Source organism: Eupeodes corollae, chromosome 1, assembly GCF_945859685.1.
Source record: "Eupeodes corollae chromosome 1, idEupCoro1.1, whole genome shotgun sequence".
Taxonomy (NCBI): Eukaryota; Metazoa; Arthropoda; class Insecta; order Diptera; family Syrphidae; genus Eupeodes; species Eupeodes corollae.
Genome location: NC_079147.1, coordinates 62,749,872 through 62,762,836, shown reverse-complemented (window position 1 = coordinate 62,762,836; position 12,965 = coordinate 62,749,872). Strand labels below are relative to the sequence as shown.

Below are 12,965 nucleotides of genomic sequence, written 5' to 3'. Positions count from 1 at the left end.
CTACCTAAACAAGTTTGTATCACGGGTGTTACCTGTTGCAAGGACATTACAAATCATACGAAAGTAGTTCTTGTCATGAAAAGCTGTTCGATTCAGCAAAAAATTGAGTAGCGGAGTTCCTGTTGTAAAAGTAATATGATTACTTTAAATTATGCAGATTACCAAAGCTTCGAAATAAAAGACGTCCAGTTCGTTTGATAGTTTACAGAGAAGAGAGAGATTTATTCATAATAATATGACATTTGTTATTACCTACTCCGAATCTATAACTTTAAGGCTATGTACACAATGGTGAAATAAATTGGAACACTACTAACCAAAATTATGTTACAACAGCCTCTCTAGTGTTACAATAATATATTAAAGAAATTCAAAAAAAATGTTTGTATGTATTGTATACATATGTATAAACTTAAAAAGATTACTCAAAATAAAAATAAAAAATCAATCAATTGCCTAATCCAAATTCAGATATAAATTTAGTTAACTTTAGAGAATTTACCGACTTTGTTAAGATGTCTGCTATCATTTCATTTGTTGGCTTATACTGCAAGTTCAGACCAATTTCTCCTTCGACATTTCGATCCAAATGTTCTTGGATGAAATATTTTCGCACATCAATATGCTTTGTTCGAGCATGATAGTTTTTATTCTTTGCCAAGTGAAGTGCTCCTTGGTTGTTACAGTACAAAGTAATTTTCTTCGATGCCTCTAAGAATATTTCACACTCGAATCGCTTTAACCAAAGTGCTTCTTGAATAGCCGATACCATTGACATAAATTCAGCTTCGGTTGAAGATAATGCAATAGTTGGTTGACGACGAGTTGCCCAAGAAATTGCTCCACCCTGAACTCGAAACACGTAACCAGTGGTTGAACGTCGCTTGTCAAGATCTCCTGCCCAATCTGCATCGCAGAAACCAACTAGTCCATGATCTTCCTTTGGATAAAACGTTAGCTTATAACCGATGGTACACTTTAAATATCGTAGCACTCTTTTTACAGCTCCCCAGTGTGATCTGCCATAATTGGTGTTGTATCTGCTAAGAGCGCTAACGGCAAAACATATATCCGGACGACTGATTTGTGCAGCATACATAATACACCCCACTGCTTCCTGATATGGAACATCAGCCATTTCTCGATATTCCGCATCTGTTTTGGGACACATTTCTTCTGACAGTTTTTGGTTTGGATCCATCGGTGTGCAGACAGGATTACTATTTTGCATGTTGAATCGCTTGATAATAGTAGAAATGTAGTGGTGCTGATCAATTGAAAGTGATCCATCTATGTTGTATGTAATGTTCATACCTAGTAATGATGAAGCTGCACCTAGATCATTCATCATAAAATGTTTGGATAAATCCCTTTTTAATTTCGTGCACATAGTAGAGTTACTCGCGAATATCATTATATCGTCAACCCAAACAGCAAGAATGATGGTGTTTTGATACGAGTGCTTGAAATAAATGCATTGATCGATGGAAGATCGTTTAAACTTCATTTCTCGTACTAGAACATCATTAAGTTTATCGTTCCAGACTCGACTGGATTGCTTTAGGCCATAAAGAGCTCGCTTAAGACTACAAACCTTTGCCGATTTATCACCTACCCCCTCTGGTTGACGCATATAAACTTCATCTGATAGTTCGCCTTGAAGAAACGCTGTCACTGCATCCATCTGGTGTATTATCATCTTAAACTTGACCGCCATTGCCAACATAAACCGAATCGACGAATAACGTGCTACAGGCGAGTATGTTTCGTGGTAATCTATCCCTCTTACCTGACTAAAGCCTTTGATAACGAGTCGAGCCTTGTAGCGCTCGATCACACCAGAAGAATTTCTTTTCACCTTAAACACCCATTTACTGTCTATTGCTTTTCGACCAGCAGGTAAATCACATAACTCCCAAGTATTGTTGGCTTTCAGTGATTCATATTCGGCTTTCATCGCCTTCTCCCATTCCGCCTTCTCCTCGCACTGCCTCGCTTCTTCGAAGGTTCTGGGTTCACTCACGTCTTTAGTTGCCTCTGCTAACATAGCGTATAAACTGTGGGTAACTCTCGTGTTGGAAGGACACTTCGTACTTGCATGGCTTTCGCTATGTGTTACTGGATATGGTACAACCAACAACTCACTAGCAGCAACATCAAAATCGGTTTCATTGACAGATGAATATGACGAATTCTCGTTGTTCACTGCCTCACTGAACTCGTTATGTTCAATTCCCATGTCATCATTGATTTCTATTAAAGAAGTATTCTTGTTTTCCTGACTTGTGAAAATCACGGAATCATCTAAGGAATTGCTCTGATCTGGTACCGCATCCATTGGCAATTCAGTCAATTGATCTGGAACAGCCTCACTGGATTCATCATCTGAGTCACTATCATCACTGGAATCATATTGAGCCAAGTTTTGACAACTTTCCTTATGACCCTTTGTAACCTTTAAGGAAGAAACAGAAGAGTTAATTGACTTTGAAGTAACTTGCGTTTTCTTGTCTTCAATGAAAGTAACATCCCTACTAATGAAAACTTTTTTAGCTTTTGGATCATATTATAATCTATACCCCTTCGACTCTTCGCTATATCCGACCATAATACACTCAGTCACTTTTGGAGACAGTTTGTTACGCTGAACTTTTGGCACATGTGCCATAGCCTGGCAGCCGAACACACGCAGCATAGACAAGTCAGGTTTTTGCTTCGTCCATCGCTCTTCTGGTGTATCATATAATATAGATCGACATGAAATTCGATTAATCAAGTATGCAGCAGTTACGGCAGCTTCAGCCCAAAAACTACTACCTAGACCACTATCAAACAGCATGCAACGAACTTTTTCCATTATTGTGCGGTTCATGTGTTCCGCCATCCCATTTTGCTCGGGTGTATGTGGGACTGTACGTTGATGCAAGATGCCATGGTCTGACGTATACTGATCAAATTGTTTATTACAGTACTCTGTACCATTGTCTGTGCGAAGACATTTTATAGTGCGACCTTGCTGGTTCTCGACAAAATTTTTAAAATTTTTGAAGATGCTAAATACCTCATTTTTGTTCTTCATTGGGTATAAGAAAACCTTACGGCTGAAGTCGTCAATAAAGGTAACAAAATATTTTGCACCACCAAACGAACGCACAGGCATAAACGCTACATCGCTGTGGATTATCTCCAACACCTCTTGTGCATGATTTTTACTGGTTCCGAACGAAAGTCGAACTTGTTTTCCCTGCACACATGTCACACATTTCTAGCCAGTACCCTCCACAAAATCTACACCGCTTCTTTTATCCTCCTCAAGCTAGTTTCACCTGCATGCCCCAGTCGCCGATGCCACAAACTTTTGTCAGCCGCCACCATGGCAACTGCTGTTTGGTCCGTTAAACAGCTTAGTTTGTATAAATCATCGATAAGTGGTGCCGTTGCGATTAATGATTTGTTTGCATCAAAGATCTTACAACTGTCTTTGTCAAAGACTAATGTGTTACCATGCTTCGCCATCTGACTAACCGACATCAAATTCGCACAGATTTCTGGAATGTGCAAAACATCTTTGACTAGTACATTTCGGTTATAAGATGAGCTGTCGTTTCCAATGCATATCTTAATGTCCCCAGTGCGCTCAACAGCTAAATGAGAATTATCACCTTAACGATTTCCCTTTGTTTTGGTTGGCGCATGTCTAACATAAAAGCTTTATTCATCGTCATGTGTGCCGAAGCACCTGAATCTATATACCATTCCTGTGAAGATTTATCTTGCGGCAAAGAGGAACATAGAAACAGCTGATCCTGCTTTTTCTTTTTGTTTGGGCACTTGTTGGCAAAATGACCAACTTCATCACATACATAGCACGTCACAGATTTGTTCCCCCTAACTTTGTGTACCTGAGGTTTCTTCCTTTGGAAATTGTTGCGCTTATTGGCAATAAAAGCAGAATCTACACTTTCATCTTTAGAAGTAACTTCTTGAAGTAAACGATTTTGAACAAAATCTAGGGTTAATTTGTCCTTTGTATTTTCTATAGCCATTACCATAGGACGATACTCATCTGGCAAACCAGCCAACATGAGTGCCGCCACAACCTCGTCTCCTATCTCCAGACCAGCCTTTTTGACCTTCATGGACATCAAGACCATCTTATGCACATACTCTTCCATTGAAGAACAGTCTGTTTGCCTAAGCCCTACCATTTGCTTTAGCAAATCGACACGACGACCAATGCCAGTGTCCTCAAATGCAGCACAAATTGACACCCAAGCATCTCTTGCACTTGTACACTTTTCTGTGCACGTGTAAAGCGAGGACGAAAGTAGCAAATTAAGCATTTGTATTGCCAAAAAGTTTTTATCAACATCTAACTCTGTCCCGTCGAAGCACTTCCAATGGCCTTTTGTAGCAAGATAGACCTTGGCTTCCACCTTCCACTCATCAAAATTACTTCTGCCTAGAAGCTTCTTTGGTTTCCCCATTTTTTGCTCACGTTAGAATTATTCTTCCAAGACGCTTCCCCGTCTCCTTAAGAGAATTATATAAAAATTAGCACAAAATCTTAAAATATTAATCTGAATGAATTAATTAATATTTTTTTTGGTGCAATAGGCTCATAACCTGTTGTAAAAGTAATATAATTACTTTATATTATGCAGATTACCAAAGTTTCGAAATAAAAGACGTCCAGTTCGTTTGATAGTTTACAGAGAAGAGAGAGATTTATTCATAATAATATGACATTTGTTATTACCTACTCCGAATCTATAACTTTAAGGGTGAAATAAATTGGAACACTACTAACCAAAATTATGTTACAACAGTTCCTCTACTACTCTGGATTCTATAAGAACTCAAGGAATGGAGTGATGATGTTATCGAACTTTTATTCTTTTTAAAAAGGTCAGTATGATCCTTTACTCACCATCTACGAAGACGGGACCAAAAATCACCCGGAGAATTTCTTTCTATTTCGAAGCATCCTAAGACGCTCTTTTTTTAAAAGGGTCCAGGCCTTAGTGTCAAAAATGAGAATCGCAACGATGAGGGTCTTACAGATGGTGACTTTAGATGCTCATTTGATGACTGCATATAAGTAGTCTAGCCATCTTTGACCACTAAACCCATCTTCTCCGATTCCGTCTAATAAAATCTTGCAGTAACTTTTTAAACGACGTGGCTTTTATCCAAACAACAATAGACAAATTATTAAAAGAAACATATTTTAATTTTGTATTTTATTATCCCAGGTAACTGTAAGACAGATGAACCCGCCAGGAACGGTACAGTGCAGCCCATCCTACCACGTTTGGTACATACTGGCATACCAATCGCTACTTGTTAACAGTTGCTAATGCAAGAAGTTATGAAAGAAGGCAAACATCAGGTGGAACAACATCACCATGTGTCAGGTCGCAAAAAACATCTGGTCAACACTAGATTAAACGTTCAAGGTGCTTGCTATCTATAAGCAAATCGCGTATAAGCTCGATAATAGGTGTCATAACCAGACACAGTCTAATAGGAAAGCACGCCACACGACTAAGTGTATTCTCAAATGAGTTTTTCAGAAGCTGTATGGACGAGGAAGAGGAGGAAACAGTTCCTTACAATCTCTGCACATGCCCAGCTCTAGCTCAAAAACGCAAGAATAACATTGGAGAATTCTTCTTTAACGATCTAAACGATCTAAATTATATCAGCATAATCAGCCTCAACGTTTCGTAAGGGACTCAAGCTGGTTCCATTGAGCTTAGGAGGAAGCTTAGGAGAATCCGACCAAACCGCAAAATCGTTACTTTTTTCGGGTTTTATCGATTAAAACCCTGATAAGCTAGTTTCTTCTCAATAAATATGCTCTGCTACTTCAAGCTAGCTAAATTTTCTTCATTTTGAGTCTGATTTCGTCCCAACACATTCCGAAATACAACCACACAGAATTAACAATTTTCGTTTACATAAAATTTAAAAACTGATACAAATTAGGCCCAAGTATTTCGAAAAAAAGGAAGATATTGACTTCAAACTTTATTTATCTTACATACAATTTTTGTTTGTTTTTAAAATTTTGTAAAGCTTTTAGAACTATCAACAGACAGGCAAGAACAAGAAGCTATCAGTGTGTGTTGCATCCTAGCCCCTTTTTTTTCAAATTCAATTAAAGCGAATTTCAAAATGTTTGAACTCAAAAAGTCTTATTAGTTTTCTAATTTTTATGAAAATTAGTTTTAAGCAATAGTGAATCATAAATTTCGATCAAAACTTCCCTCTATGGATTGAATTATTTCAAAAGTGATTTTCTCCATAAACTATGAAAGTCAAATAACAGCTTTTTATTTTATTTGAATTCTTTTTGGGCAATAATCCGATTATAAAACAAATAAACATCTAAAGCCACCTCTTAGCTACCTTTTATACGATTTTTTCTGTCTTACCAAACACAATAAATAATTTTGGTAGATAATTAAAATACTTTTATCCATTTTAAAACAAAAAAAAGAAAACATACAAATTACGTCTAACTTAGTTCTGAAATGTTAACTGTACCAAAGTTATCTCTTCATTTTAAATGAAAAAAGTCTACCAAACAATAATAAATAAAAACATCCATCTTACATCAGCTCTAGATATTTGTACATCTTTAAAATAGAATCTAAATCAAAAATTTCAAAATGATAAGAGACTTTTTAAATTTCAATACTTTTTCTAAAAACAACAAAAAATTAAGTAAATAACGTTCATTTTAATTTATATCCCTTTTTATAGTTAAATTTATGTTAAGCATCTTATAAATGGAATCTGTATTCTTCAGGTGAATAAATACCATTTTCAAATTTTAATCAGCCAAATAAAATAAACCAAACAGTTGAAGAACAAAATTACCAGCTTCTGCTTCACCTAGCTAAACATTTAACAATCATTAATAAAACAGCATTACCATCATTATTGCAATAATTAGTCCTTTTTTATTTCAAAAAACACAATTTTTTAAATTATTCCAATTGTTCAGGTAAGTAAGTAGAAGTCTCAATCTCTAATCATTATTAGGTGGTCCGTATAACTACAAAATAAAACGAAACAATAAAATAATTTCTATATGCGGCACAATCATTCCAATCGAAAGAAAATTGAATACAAAAAATTAATTGACTAATTATAATTTGGTATCATCAGTGCCCCCAGTGTCAACAAAATCTCGCACCCCCCGCAACCCTCCATAGAACACTCAACGCAATTGGCCGTATCAGAAACTCTGATGTGACAATAGACATCATAAAAATTATAAATACAAAAATCGGAAAAAACTGCGATTTTGTTGTGTCGTCTGCCGACACGCCTCGCGCCATACGCCGCGTCGACGATTGCCACTACTGTCGAATCGAGCTATCAAATCAATGTTATGTCCTTAGTACGGAAACAGTCTTCAGTCTAAGCAGCAAGTTCATGTTGTAAAGTAGTACACGAGTAATTGTAGTTGCTCTAACTTCTATAAATTTTTAGTCGCTGTTGCGCCTTGACTAGAACTTGGTGTTGTTAGTTTTTTGTAGATACTCTCAGATACTTGACTTGCAGTGTTTAGCCTAAAGCTAAAGCTTTTCTTACTTACTTAGTCTATAAGTTGTATTTTTGTTCGTGTCGAGAATCATTCATAATTAACAGAGTTTAAGTATTCTGCAGTATAAACTATCAAGTCGTTAAGTGTGGAACACAAAACCACTGAACTAAAACAAAATTCTCAAATTATAGCCGGTAGTAGCTCTAATTCGAGTAGAGAGCCTGTTGAACAATCTTTTGGATTTGAATAATCTTTTTCACCGACTGTCAAGGGATTTAAAGTGTGATAAATCTTCGTTTTTGTGATAAAGAAAAAATTAAATTGCCAAAAACAAATTAGATTAAAATTGAAAAAAAAAAATAATTATTTATTTACTTGACTTAATTTTTGTGATTAAAGTGCAACAGACAAAATTTTCAAAATGGGTAAGTGTATACCTAAAGTGGGAATGACTGTGACTTACTCATTAAAAATAATTTACTTGAATTGCGTGTTTTTCAAGCGTGACTATGGTCTTAGTTTAAATAATATCTAGTTATTGAAATGTTTAAGGAAATAGTTTTTACATAATATTTGAACTGACTTAAAAGTTTGTGTTAAATGTTTTACATGTTCGATGTAAAGGAATTTTATTGGTTTCGTAAATTATTGTGGAAGCACTGTAAATTTTTGAATTATTTAAGCTGATTCTGACAAATGAAAGTCCTCACGATCTTTAGTTTCAAAATTCTACAACGTCTAAGTTTCGAAAATTAAAAATCTTAATGGATTTGATCTTAAGTTCTGTGTTGGCATTTGAAACCAGCTTTGAGCTATATTTGAAGACAAATTGAATTTAGATTACAAATTACATTGTAATAGTGGTATAGTGGTTCTTAACTGATTGAAAGACAAATTTTTAGTGATAATATTATGAAGAACAGTATGAAACAATAAGAAAGATAAAGATTTATTTAACTTTTCAACTTGTAACATTTATAACATTTTTAACATAAATCTCTATCTCTACTGTTGCATTGCATTCCTACATTATACAGAAGATTTGAATATGTCTCTGTAAAGACTGAGTTCCTTGTTCCACATAATCATTCCTAAGCTTAGAATCTAGCCTTTCCATCAGGTTTCCAATCTGTCAGGTTTTGCAAAAGAGAATTATGGAAAGGTGGACACGAAGTTCATACATTTCAGCTAACTTCATCCATTCTTCAAACCACGGAGTTCTAGATTTTACTATGAAGACTGCAATGCTTTAAGTTATTTTTTCAATGTGTCTAAATATAAGTTTAACAATATACGAGTATTTAAAATAAAGATTTATAGATTAAAGAATAAAGGTACAGTGGTAAAAGTTCCGTTTCAACAGGAAGCATGTAGTTTGGAATTGTGTTTGGTATCCGAAATTGATGTTTTATGGAGTATCTCAGGAGTTTTTCGGCAGTTTCAAATTGATGCCAACCCCAAGATTCTGCTTCGGAAGTTGCAAGAAATACTCGTTTTGTAGAGCTAAATGAGATATCATTGTTTCCATAAACATTGTGCCGAACAGTCCCAATCGCATTCTTCGAAGAAAATGCTTTCGTTACTTTGGTGAAACCTAAGAATTGGTATTCTTTTACTGCTTCAAATGTGTCCTAACCTAATAACTATTTCTCGTTTGCAGCCAAGCACCCTGTTCCTTTTCGAAAAACCATTGCTTTTGATTTGTTTAAAAATACCGTAAGGTTCCATTTTAAATATTATTCTTGTAGCTTATTTATCACGAGCTGAGCGACGAAGTAGTACGAGGTCATTCAATGGAGAAGCTAGAGGGTTAAAATTGGACCCTTGTTTTGGTCGTACCCAGACAAGGAACCAATCAAAGAGATTTGGTCCATTCCAAACAACGTAAATTGTTCAATTGTAAATGTCCCAATTTAAGAGGCATGCCATCTCAAAAAGCTTAAAAATTAATAATTGATATGCACTGGTTTCTTCGTCGATTTTTTTTTTAAATAGTTTTGAATACTTGTGTCTACAACTTTTGGAATAAGTTTGCATTTTAATAAAGGACGTCCTTAAGTAGCAGTGGAAAATTGTTAAACCAGTAACCTTCTGCGCAAATTAGTAATTTGATTGTGGTAATTCCAATTTAACAGTTCAAAAGAACCTTCGACTAGTTTTTAGTCAAAGGAGATTCTTTTTAATAGAAATTTTACACCTGTTTTTGAACAAAAGTTAATTTTAGTTTTTTTTCCAAATTAAAAGAGATTCATGTTTTTAACACTGATGAAACTCCCTTAGTGCCTTTTCTTGTTTCCAAAAAAAAGTTTAAACCGAAACACGTTTCTACTTTTAATATTACTTTTATTTTATTGTCAATAAATTTGTTCGAAAAATTTCACAATATATTAGCAACAATATTTGGTATAAGATGAAATAAGTTTAAAGTCAACTGTCATTTGTTTTCAAGATGCTGGAGTCGAATATTAATGTTTATCAATTTTTAATTGTATGTGGTCAATAGTTTGTTGGTTTTGGAAATAAGGCGATGCACATAAAAGAAGCACATGAACAAATTCGATATTAATTGTTGAAAACAATATCGTTCAAAAAGTCGTTTCTAATTTATAATTGGTTTTGGTGAACGGCTTTTTGTTAAGTCCAAAAAAGCGTTCAAGTCATGATCTTCAATCATTCAATTTCTATAAACGCTGGATTTATCATCATCAGCACAACTTCCATTCTCTTCAACTACCACCTTTTCTTGATTGTTTATTATGGAATTCCAAGTTACAATTAAGTTTGACAAGTGTAAAAATTCAGAGCTACAAACTTGAAACCACGAAATAAATAAGATTTTCGTGGTTTCAAGATTGAAAATGAGATTCTTTATGCTACAAAAATATTCTTAAGGTTTAACTAATAAAAGATTTTTGTTCCTGTCAATTAGATTCACTTTTTCTATGGGAGTTATGGACATTCATTTCAATCCGACTACAAAATCATTATATGGCGTCAAGTTTTAGAGCTTAAATCAAATTTATTATTCAGTATTTCGTAAAATTTTCAAAAACTTTTATAAATGAATATGCAAACAAATATTTTAGTCCGAATAGTGTTATCAAAAATTGTACCTGTTTGGTCTACTTCCATCGTTAACACTATTTTAAATGCGAATGTCCAAACATTTAACAAGCGTATTTCATTGGTCCGCATCGATTTTAATCATAAAATTACTTGAAGGCATTGGAAGTAATCTCAATTTTATCCGAGACAGTAAAATTTTTGACAATTTACATTTTTTCGATAAAACTTCTATTTTAACTGTTAACATTAAAAATGGTTAAATCTAAAATTAATGCACACCCCAACTTTAAAATGGTTTGTTTTCTCTATTTGTTATATACGTCATACTTTAATCCGAAACAACTAATCTATAATAATTATTACCGTATTAATTGCTGGTATTTCCTTCAAAAATTAAACTTTTATTAACTTTATCTGTGACGTAAACCTTGTAATGGCTATTAATTCAGTTATGCCTTCGAAATAAAAAGTGTAAGTTTATTGAATTATCTAAATTATGTTGTTTGAAAACAAAGTTGTTTTGATAACGAAATGCAAATACTGAATTAAGTCAAATTATTATCAACAATGTTATCTACCTGGTGGGTCAGTACCTTGGTCAAAATCGTAGTACAAAAGACTGAAGAAATATTCTACAGTTTCAGCACTATACTCGTACAATTAACGAAATTTTTCATGACCAATTCACACATTTGCTGGTGTTTGTCTTTTAATTACTTTAAAATTTCCATGTTTAAGGATTTGAATAAATTATTAAAATAGAACTTATCTTAGCAGGGCTTTCAAAGCAGAAAGTCACAAGATCTTGCTCTCCAACAATTTTTATCACTTCTTTTAACGATCAGGCATTTTCTTGTTTAATGATGTAGTAGTAGATGACAACTATTAAAGTGACAGCTGCCCAAATTTGAAACGGTTGCACTTTGGCAAAGCTAGAAAGATGTTAAAAAAAGATGAGGAACTAATCATAAAACACGCTTTGTGACGCTAGTGTAATATCATACTTCATACTAATATTATTTGCTTTCACGCAAAAACTACTAAACCGATCACCATGAAACTTTGCACATACACTCTTAAAGGTATTAGAAGTAACAAAGGATACTTTTTATTAAAAAAAATAAAAAAAAATTACGAAAAATAAGAAAATTGTTTGTCAAAATATCGTCAAATTTAGCTACTTCAACGCCATCTAGCATCATCTAGCATCTAGTAATGAAGTTTCAACCCTAAATACTGTAATACCAACCCACTGTATTACCGACGGTGACGACAATATCTAATTCAATTGAATATCGTTTCAACTGTTTCTATTTTTTCTATATTTACCGTACATGTTACGAATTTTGAATGCTTTTGAATGCATGTTAGAGGTCCAATTAGCTTTACAGAACTTAAAATTGTCAATTGTCAGGAATGTCAAACCTACCGAGAAGCATGTGAAGCTCGGCGACTGTTAGAAAATGACAATCATTGGGATGAAACTATGGAGGAAGCTGTACAATGCCGATCGCCAGATAAAATCAGGGAACTTTACGCTACGCTTTTATCTTCTTGCGGTCTTTCTAACCCTCAAACTCTTTGGAATAAGTACAAGGAATACATGGCTGAAGATATTTTACATCAACTGCAGCAAGTACACAGACATTGAGCCCTATCATGAATTCCATCGTAATCGGAAATTTTTACGAATCCCGAAAAATTGTATCGTGAAATCCGTGCGTAGTGGAAAATCTCATACAATTTTGCATTACGAACGGATTTCATGATACAGTTTTGCGGGATTCGTAAAAATTTCCGATTACGATGGAATTCATGATAGGGCTGATTACTTTCAATAAACATGTCTACAATAAAACTCTAATTATAATCGAAAACAAGTTTTTTACGATTGTTGGAAAAAAATTAGATGATTTTGGAATGTCCAGCCCTCCAAGAGACAATGTGGATGATTTTGAAAATGAAATTGCACGAGAGCTAGATTATGATTTCATGGCACTGCAACATCAAGGGGCAGAATTAGTCCCTCAATTACTTCCAGAGCAAAATAATGTTTTCCATCAAGTTTTACGTAAAATAGACTCCGTTTCCGTTTCCGTTTTAAAATTACCTTTAAATTTGGCACAGAAAGATTCGCCCATCTGTAATTTTAGTAAAAATAGTTCAGGTGGTAGGATGCTGCGAGAATGCAAGCTTTTAGTGTGGGGTACAATGTCTTACAAGAACGCTATATAAGCTTTAAACCGGACCCTCCAGATAGTACGGATATAATGGGAGGCATGGTAGTTTTATTGGCTGGTGATTTCCGTCAAACCCTCCCAGTGATTCAAAGGGGGGC

At 34.4% G+C, this 12,965-nt stretch overlaps 1 protein-coding gene across 2 annotated transcripts in view; it reads left to right on the top strand.

Moving 5' to 3' along the window:
* Positions 1-6,885: 6,885 nt before the first annotated feature.
* The window catches only part of LOC129943520 (facilitated trehalose transporter Tret1-like), a 43,623-nt gene continuing 37,543 nt past the window's right edge, over positions 6,886-12,965 (top strand). The window contains exon 1 of one of the 2 annotated variants that reach the window (XM_056053029.1): positions 6,886-7,015. The gene's annotated coding sequence lies outside the window, so the exon portion shown is untranslated. Of the gene's footprint in view, positions 7,016-7,417; positions 7,987-12,965 lie in introns of those variants that run through there. The other variant, XM_056053028.1, reaches the window with a different exon arrangement.